Here is a 9804-nt window from a genome sequence, read left to right on the forward strand (position 1 = left end):
TATTTCTCTTCGCTCCACCCACCCTTTAACCCTTTAACTCCTATGCAGTGGGGGACACCCAGACTCCACAAATCGCACATTAGGCTCTTCCTGCAGGGGCAAGAAAGGAAATCTACAATAGGGGAGGAAGAAAGGATTCGCTCTTCCCTGTTTGATTCTTGGGGGGCTTCCTATCTGCTAAGGGTTCTACTAAAAATCTCTCTGGCTGTACTTGTTCACTCCTGTAGCAGTCACGCTATTCTGTAGCTGCCGCCGAATCCAGTTCGCAATTTTTACACTCACAGAACCAGCCTCATCACCAGCCTCCACAGACACAGCACTAACTGGCTGGTGTCTGCTCCCCAGAAGTCTAGGTTTCAACCCCCAGGGCTCCTTCTCTAAGTTTTTCTCTTTGTTCCTTCAGGCCTACACCTGCTTCCACTAGACCCACCTTACAAAAGATGCTTAAGAGTTCTTCAAGCTGAAACGAAAAGATGCTAATTAGCCAACAGACATTAAAAACATACAACCCTGGTAGAGGTGTGTTAGTGCCTCAGTCAGGAATATGAGGGACTGTTTACCACTTAACCCTAAGATAAAGGTTAACGTATCAGGGCATTAAAAAATAAGTATAGCTACAATAATTTGTTAATGGATACATATCACAAAGGTGAGAGAAACTGTGACACTAAAAACATAAAATGGGAGAGTTTTGTATGCAATCGAATTTAAATGGTTATCAGCTTAAAATAGACTGTTATATTTATGTTTTCTGTAAGCCTTGTGGTAATGGCAAAGGAAAAAATTAGGAAAAATCATCAATTTCAAAAGAAAGCAGCAAGAGAGGAAGAAAAGAACACAGACTTACAGAACAGTTCCAAAACAATAAGATGGCATCAGTAAGTCCTTACATACATACAGGCTCAAAGTGAATATTAAAAATGTGTCCCGGGGCGCCTTGGTGGCTCAGTGGGTTAAAGCCCCTGCCTTCGGCTCAGGTCATGATCCTAGGATCCTGGGATCGAGCCCCGCATCGGGCTCTCTGCTCAGCGGGGAGCCTGCTTCCTCCTCTCTATCTCTGCCTGGCTCTCTGCCTACTTGTGATCTCTGTCTGTCAAATAAATAAAATCTTGGGGCGCCTGGGTGGCTCAGTGGATTAAGCTGCTGCCTTTGGCTCGGGTCATGATCTCAGGGTCCTGGGATCGAGCCCCGCATCGGGCTCTCTGCTCCGCAGGAAGCCTGCTTCCTCCTCTCTCTCTGTCTCTCTCTCTGCCTGCCTCTCTGCCTACTTGTGATCTCTCTCTCTGTCAAATAAATAAATAAAATCTTAAAAAAAAATAAAATCTTAAAAAAAAAAAAGTGTCCCATGCAAGGAAAACCAAAAGAGGCAATAGTAGCTAAACTTATATCAGACAAAGCAGACTTTAAGCCAAAAATAATAATGAGAGACAAAGGAGGTCATTATATAATGATAAAGGGGTAAATTCATCAAGAGGAAATAAAGTTATAAATATATATACACTCAACTCAGAGCACTTAAATACATTAAGCAAATACCAACCAATCTGTGGGTAGAAACGGGAAACAATGCAGAACTAGTAGAGGACTTCAGTGTCCTACTTTCAACAAATGATAGATCATCCAGACAGAAAATCAACAAAGAATCGTTGGACTTGACCCATATTTTAAACCAAATGGACCTAACAGACATATACAGAACATTTACATTTTATCCAAGAGCAACAAAATAAACAGTCTTCTCAGAGAGCACATGGAACATTCTCCAGGAGAGATCACATAAGTCACAAAACAAATCAGAGTGAATTAAAGAAGATTAAAATTGTGCCAAGTGTCTTTTCCAACCACAATTGTATGAAACTGGAAATAAATAATAGGAGAAAAGCTGGACCAAAATTTATGAGACACAGCAAAAGCAGTTCTAAGAGGGAAGTTTATAAAAACATGAAAACAAAAGAAAGATAAAAGGGCACCTGGCTGGCAAAGTCAGTAGAACATGACTCCTGATCTCTGGATTGTGAGTTCGAGCCCCATGCTGTGTACAGAGATTACTTAAAAAAAATCTTGGGACACCTTGGTGGCTCAGTTGATTAGGCTTCTGACTCTTGATTTCAGCACAGGTCATGATCTCAGGGTTATAAGATCAAGCCCCTCATTGGGCTACATACTTTGGTACAGAGTCCGCATGAAATTCTCTCCCTCTCTCCCCTCTGCTCTTCCCCCTGCTTGCATGCTCTCTCTAAATAAATAACTAAACAAAGTCTTTGAAAGAAAAAGGAAAAAGAAAGGTATCAAGTAAAAACAACAACAAAAAACCTAACTTTGTACATCAAGGAACTAAAAAAAAAGACAAAATAAGTCCAAAGTTAGCAGAAGAAAGGAAATAACAAAGATCCCAGTGGGGAAAAGAAGGAAAGAAAGAGAGAAAGCAAGCAAGCAAGCAAGCTGAAAAGACCAAGCAAAGAACTGATTTTTTTGAAAGACACACAAAACTGACAAATCTTAAGTAGACTAAGAAAAATGAGAGAAGACTCAAATAAATAAAATCAGAAATAAAAGAGGAGACATTGCAATATACCACATAAATTAAAAAGATCATAAGAGATTTTGAACATTTATCCATTTATATGTCAACAAACTGGATGACCCAGAAGAAACAGATAAATTCCTAAAACATACCTACCAAGACTGAATCATGAAGAAATAATAAAATTGCAATAGACATATTAGGAGCAAGGAGATTGAATCAGTATTCAAAAACCTCCCAACAAAAAGCCTACTGCCAGATGGCTTCACTTGTGAGTTATACCAAATTTTTTTTTAATGAATACTTTTTTTAAAGACTTTATTTATTTATTTGACAGAGAGAGAGAGAAGGAGAGAGAGATCACAAGCAGACAGACAGGCAAGCAGAGAGAGAGGGGGAAGCAGGCTTCCCACTGAGCAGAGAGCCTGATGCGGGGCTCAATCCCAGGACCCTGAGATCATGACCTGAGCTGAAGGCAGAGGCTTAAACCCCTGAACCACCCAGGTGCCCCCCAAATATTTAAGTAAGAATTAACATGAATCCCTTTCAAAATCATTCAAGGGGTGCTTGGGTGGCTCAGTGGGCTAAGGCCTGAAGGCCTGAAGGCCTCTGCCTTCAGCTCAGGTCATAATCCCAGAGTCCTGGGATCGAGTCCTGAATCAGGCTCTTTGCTCATCGGGGAGCCTGCTTCCCCCTTCTCTCTCTGTCTGCCTCTCTGCCTACTTGCGATCTCTGTCTGTCAAATAAATAAATAAACTCTTTTTAAAAACATCATTCAAAAATTGGAGAGGAGGAGACACTCATAAAGCCATTTTATGAGGCCAGCATTACTCTAATATGAAAGCCAAATAAGGACACTACAAGAAAACTATAGATAAATATCCCTGATAAATATATATATGCAAAATTCTTAACAAAATATTAGCAATAAAATTCAATAGCACATTAAAAGGATTATACATTGGGCACCTGGGTGGCTCAGTTGGTCAAGCGACTGACTCCGGCTCAGATCATGATCCCGGAGTACCAGGATCAAGTCCCGCATCGGGCTCCCAGCTCCATGGACAGTCTGCTTCTCCCTTCGACCTTCTCCTCTCTCATGCTCTCTCTCACTGTCTTTCTTTCAAATAAATAAATAAAATCTTAAAAAGAAAAAAAGGATCATAGATCATGATTCAGTGGGATTATTGCTGAGATGGAAATATAGTTCAACATACACAAACCAATAATTGTGATATATCACATTAATAGAATGAAGAACAAAATCATATGATAGTCTCAATAAACGCAGGAAAAGCATTTAACAAAATACAATATCGTTTCATGATAAAAATGTTCAATTTGGGTATAAAGGATACTATTTCAACATAACAAAGGCTTCATATGACAAGCCCACATGATGAAAGGTTGAAAACTTTTCCCTCTACAATCAGAACAAAACTAGGGTGTGCAATCTCACCATTCCTATTCAACACAGTACTGGAAGTCCTAGCCTGAGCACTCAGATAAGAAGAAATAAAAGGCTAATGAATCAATGAACACTACTTCAAAGACTAATGATGTAATGTATGTTGGCTAATTTAACTTAAATAAATAAATAAAATAAAATAGCAGAGTTTTGATAAAAAAGAAGAAATAAAACCCATTCAAGGGGCATCTGGGTGGCTCAGTGGGTTAAAGCCTCTGCATTCAGCTCAGGTCATGATCCCAGAGTCCTGGGATCGAGTCCCACATCGGGCTCTCTGCTCAGCAGGGTGCCTGCTTCCCTTCCTCTCTCTCTGCCTGCCTCTCTGCCTACTGGTGATCTCTATCTGTCAAATAAACAAATAAAAATCTTTTTTAAAAAAGTCATTCAAAACAGAAAAGAAGAAATAAAATCATCTTTGTGGGGGATGATATGGTTTCATATGTAGAAAATCCTAAAGACTCCACAAAAAACTGATAGGACTAATTAATAAATTCAGTAGAGTTGCAAGATACAAAAACGACATACAGAAATCATTTGCTTTTCTATACATTAACAATAAAACATCTGAAAAAAAAATAAAGAAAATAATCCCATTAGGGATACTTAGGAATTGAGTATTTATTTAACCAAGGAAGTAAAAGATCTAGATACTAAATACCTTGATTAAAGAAGTTACAGAAGGGGCGCCTGGGTGGCTCAGTGGGTTAAGCCTCTGCCTTTGGCTCAGGTCATGATCTCAGGATCCTGGCATCAAGTCCTGCATCGGGCTCTCCGCTCAGTGGGGAGCCTGCTTCCCCCTCTCTGCCTGCCTCTTTGCCTATTTGTCATCTCCCTCTCTCTGTGTCAAATAAATAAATAAAATCTTTAAAAAAAGTTGCAGAAGACACAAACTAGTGAAAAGATATTTCGTAATCACAGATTGGGAAAATTAATATGATTAAAATGTCCATAATGCCCAAAACCATCTATAGATTGAACGTAATTGTTATCAAATTTCCAATGGCATTTTTCACAGAAATAGAAAAAAAAAATCCTAAAATTTGTATGTAATCACAAAAGACCCCCAATACAGGTAACAGTCTTGAGAAATAAGAACAAAGGTGGAGACATTGAACTTCCAGATTTAAAACTATACTACAAAGCTATGGTAATCAAAATAGTATGGTACCAGCATAAAAACAGGTATATAAATTAATGGAACAAAATCAAAAGCCCAGAAATAAACCTTTGTATATAGTGTCAACTAATACTTGATGAGGGAGTTGAGAATAGACAATGGGGGAAAGACAGATAATTCAATAAATGATGTTGGGAAAACTGAGTAATCCTATGCAGAATAATGAAATTAATTTGAGATGGGTTAAAGACTTAAACATAAGAACGAAAGTGATAAAACTTAAAAAAAAACCAAAACAAAACAGGGGTGCCTGGGTGGATCATTCAGTTGAGCATCTGCCTTTGGTTCAGGACATGATCCCAAAGTCCTAGGATATAGCCCCAAGTTCAGTTCCTGCTCAGCGGGGAGTCTGCTTCTCCCTCTCTACCCCCCACTCACTTTCTCTCTCTTAAATAAATAAATAAAATCTTTTAAAAAAATACCAGAAAAAAGAAGGACAAAGCTCCTGGACTTTGGTCTTGGCAATGATTTTTGGGATATGACACCAAAGGCACAAGCAACAAAAGCAAAAGTCAATATGTGAGACTACATCAAACTAGAACACATCAGCACAGCAAAAGAAATAACAAAATGAAAAAGCAAGCTATGGAATGCAAGACATATTTGCAAACCATATATCAGATAAGGAGTTAATACTCCAAATATATAAAAACTCATAAATTCAATAGCAAAAAAATCAACCCAATTTAAAAATCGGCAGAGAAACTGAATAAACATTTTTTCAAAGAAGGAATACAATGGCCAACAGGTACATGAAAAGGTACTCAACAACACTAATCACCAAGAAAATGCAAATCAAGACCATAAGATATCATTTCCCAAATCTGATAGAATTGGGACGCCTCGGCGGTCCAGTCTGTTAAGTGCCTGCTTTCAAGTCAGGTCATGATCCAAGGGTCCTGGGATTAAGCCCCACAATGGGCTCCCTGCTCAGCAGAAAGCCTGCTTCTCCCTTTCCTTCTGCTACTCTCCCTGCTTGTGCATGCACTTGCTCTCTCTGTCAAATAAATAAAATCTTGAAAAAAAAGATATTAGAATGGCTATAATCAAAAAGAGAAAAAAATAAAAAGTGTTTGTGTGGATGTGGAAGAAATGGAACATTTGTGCCTTGTTGATGGAAATGTAAATTGGTATAGCCACTATGGAAAACAGTATGGAGTTTTCCAAAAGAAAAAAAAAAAATTGAGCTAGTTTATGATCCAGTAAGCCCATGTCTGAGTATATATTCAAGGAAAATGAAATAAGTATTTTGAAGAGATATCTGTACTCCCATATTCATTGCAGCATTATTTCAATGGCCAAGATATGGAACCAACCAAAGTGTCCATCCATGGATCAATGGATAAACAAAATGTGATATATATGTAATGCGGTAGATATGTATAATGGAATATTATTCAGCCATAAAAAATGAAATCTTGCATTTTGTAACAACATGGATGGAATTCGAGGGCATTATGCTAACTAAGTCAGGCAGAGAAAGATACTCTATGATCTCACTTATATGTGGAATCTAAATTTAACAAAGCAAAACAAGCTGATAGATACTGAGAACAGATTGGTGGTGTCCAAAGATGGTGAGGGGGAGAGTGAGGAAAGGGGGAGGGAGCCAAATGGGGTCAAAAGGTACAAAATTCCACTTCTAAAATAAATAAGGCATGGGGATGTGATGTACAGTATGGCAACTATAGTTAATAATACTGTATTACATACTCAAAAGTTGTGATCATTTTGCAATATACACAAATATCGAAACATTATGTTGTATACCTGAAATTATTATATTTCAGTTATACCTCAATTTTTTAAAAATTAACAGCTTGAGGGGTGCCTGGGTGGCTTAGTCATTAAGCATCTGCCTTTGGCTCAGGTCATGATCCTGGGGTGCTGGGATCGAGCCCCACATGGGGCTCCCTGCTCAGCAGGGAGTCTGCTTTTTCCTCTTCCTCTGTGTTCTGGCTCTCACTGTCACTCTCTGTATCAAATAAATAAAATCTTTTTAAAAATTAATAGCTTGAAATATCACAAATTTGCTATCCCACAGTTTCTATGTGTTAGGAGTCCAGCATGTTTTAACTGGGACTTCTGGTCACTATTTTAAAGGCTGAAATCAGGTTGTGGGCCCACTGTTTACTCATCTGGAAGCTGAACTAGAGACATATCTGCCTCAAGTCTCCCTCAATAACTTTATTAATATTATTCCCCCCCCAATCCACAGTGTCACTCTGTCATTAATTAGATTTTTCTATATATGGACTATTATTTTGTTCCTTTTTTCTATTTTTATCCAGTGCCATTGCCACAGTGTTTGCGGGGTTTTAAGATTTTATTTCTTTCTTTGTCAGAGAGAGAGAGAGCACAAGCAGGGGGAGCAGAAGCCAGAGGGAGAAGCAGGCTCTTCACTGAGCAAGGAGCCCAATGCAGCACTCGATCCCAGGGCCCTGGGATCTTGACCTGAGCCGAAGGCAGATAGGTCACCACCAGGTGTCCTGCCACAATGTTTACTACACTGAAAATTGAAAAAAAAAAATCATGATATCTAGAGAAGTCTTCTCCCTTGTTTTTCTTCATTTTTTAAAAGATTGTATTTATTTTAGAGAGAGAGAGAAAAAAAAGTGTACAAGGGAGAGGGGAGGGGCAGAGGAAGGAGAGAATCTCAAGCCAACTCTGCCATGCTGAGCACAGAGCCTGTCCCAGGGCTTGATCTCATGACCCTGAGATCATGACCCTGGGGTCATGAGATCAAGCCCTGAGCTGAAACCCAGGGTTGGATGCTTAACAGACTATGCCACCCAGGCGCCAGTTTTTCTTCTTTTAGAGTGTGTCAGCTAGTTCTGGTCTTTTGCTATTCTATTAGCATTAGTATGTAAAGGTTCATTTTAAACAATTGGGACTATTAAATGGAATTCTATTGAATCTGTCTATCAATTTGGAAATGTTTTAGTTTGTAAGGTTTGCCGTAACAAAATACCACAGATTGGGTGGCTAAAACAACAGAAATTTATCTTTTTCATTGTTCTGGAGGATTAAAGTCCAAGATCAAGGTGTTACAGGTTTGATTTCTTCTGGGCCTTTCTCCTTGGCTTGCAGATGGCTGCCTGCCCCTATGTGGTCATCCATTGGTCTGTGTCTGTATACTCATCTAATAAAGTCACCTATTACACTGGAATAGAGCCCACCCATATCTCATTTTATCTTTGGATAAAAAATATTTTATTTGGAGGCCCTACCTCCAAATCTCCAAATATAGTCACATTCTGTTGTTAGACTTGAAGGTATGAATTTGAGAGACATAATTTAGCTTGTAATAGGGAAGCACTGACATTTTTGCAATATTGAATCTTCCAATTCATAAACACAATGTATCCATCTATTTATTTTTATATTCTTTAATGCTTTTCAGTAAAATTTATCTTTCCCCATAGAGGTCTTAAAATTTTTGTTGAATATTCTCAATTTACTTCATCAGATCCTCACTCCTTCATTTTGCACTATGTTTCGTGTCTTAGAATGTTGACATTTTAGACTCCATCAAAAGGTTTCCTTGTCTCCTGACTTCTGAATAGGTTTAGCTAGTGAGAAGCATGGATAGGAGATCTGAGTATTCTCTCACTGCTTGTCTACTACTGAACTCACCATGGTTGGATGTAGCTGTGTTCCTCTCCTGAGTCTTGCAGTTCTAGCCTTCTCTTGCAGCCCTAGCTCTGGGAATCCAGGTTCAGATAACAGCTCCCTATCAATTAATTGCCCACTCAAATTTATGGTTAGAACCCCATCTTCTCCCTGGGTTTCACCATTCATTGTTGGTTACTTTTTTTTTTTCCTTCTTTTTTTGAGAGTGAGAGTAAATGAACACATAAGGGATAAAGTAGAGGAGGGAGAGAGGGAACCTTAAGTAAGCTCCAAAATCAGTGTGGAGCTCCACACTGGGCTTGTTCTCAAGACACTGAAGTCATGACCTGAGCCGAAATCAAGAGTCAGAGGCTTAAGCGACTCAGCCACCCAGGTGTTCCCTTATTGGTTACTTTTGATCCTGACTCTATCTTAGTAAACTGATCCATTCATTAACCTCTCCTCAATTTCTACATTTCAGTGTGCCAGATTTTTTTTTGCTGGGAAACATACTTGGTCAGATTTAATTTCAAGTACTTTTTATGTCCTGATGTTATTTTATACGGCACATTTTTTTTTAATTTTTTTTTCTTTTTCTTTTTTACAGATTGAGAGAGAGAGAGAGAGAGAGAGATTACAAGTAGGCAGAGCAGCAGCCAGAGAGGGGAGGAAGCAGGCTCCCTGCCAAGCAGAGAGCTATACGGCACATTTTTAAATTACATTTTGTTTGTTGCTAGTTATAGAAATGTAATCGGTTTTACAATACTTTAAAAAAAAATCCAGCAATCTTGCTAAACTTTCATTAGTTCCAATAATATATGTTAGATCTTTAAAACATTTTTCTTTATATATAATTTCCATAAATAATCTTTAAATCAGTATAGATTTATAACTTCCTTTGCAACACTTATGCCTTCTTGGGTTTTCTAAACATCTAATAAGAAGAATATTGTGTTGGAGTGATATTACACTAATTGCATTAATCTGTCTTCTAATATTAAACTCCCCTTGAAGTCCACACCA

The sequence above is a fragment of the Meles meles genome, chromosome 7, assembly GCF_922984935.1.
Source record: "Meles meles chromosome 7, mMelMel3.1 paternal haplotype, whole genome shotgun sequence".
In the NCBI taxonomy this organism is placed as follows: domain Eukaryota; kingdom Metazoa; phylum Chordata; class Mammalia; order Carnivora; family Mustelidae; genus Meles; species Meles meles.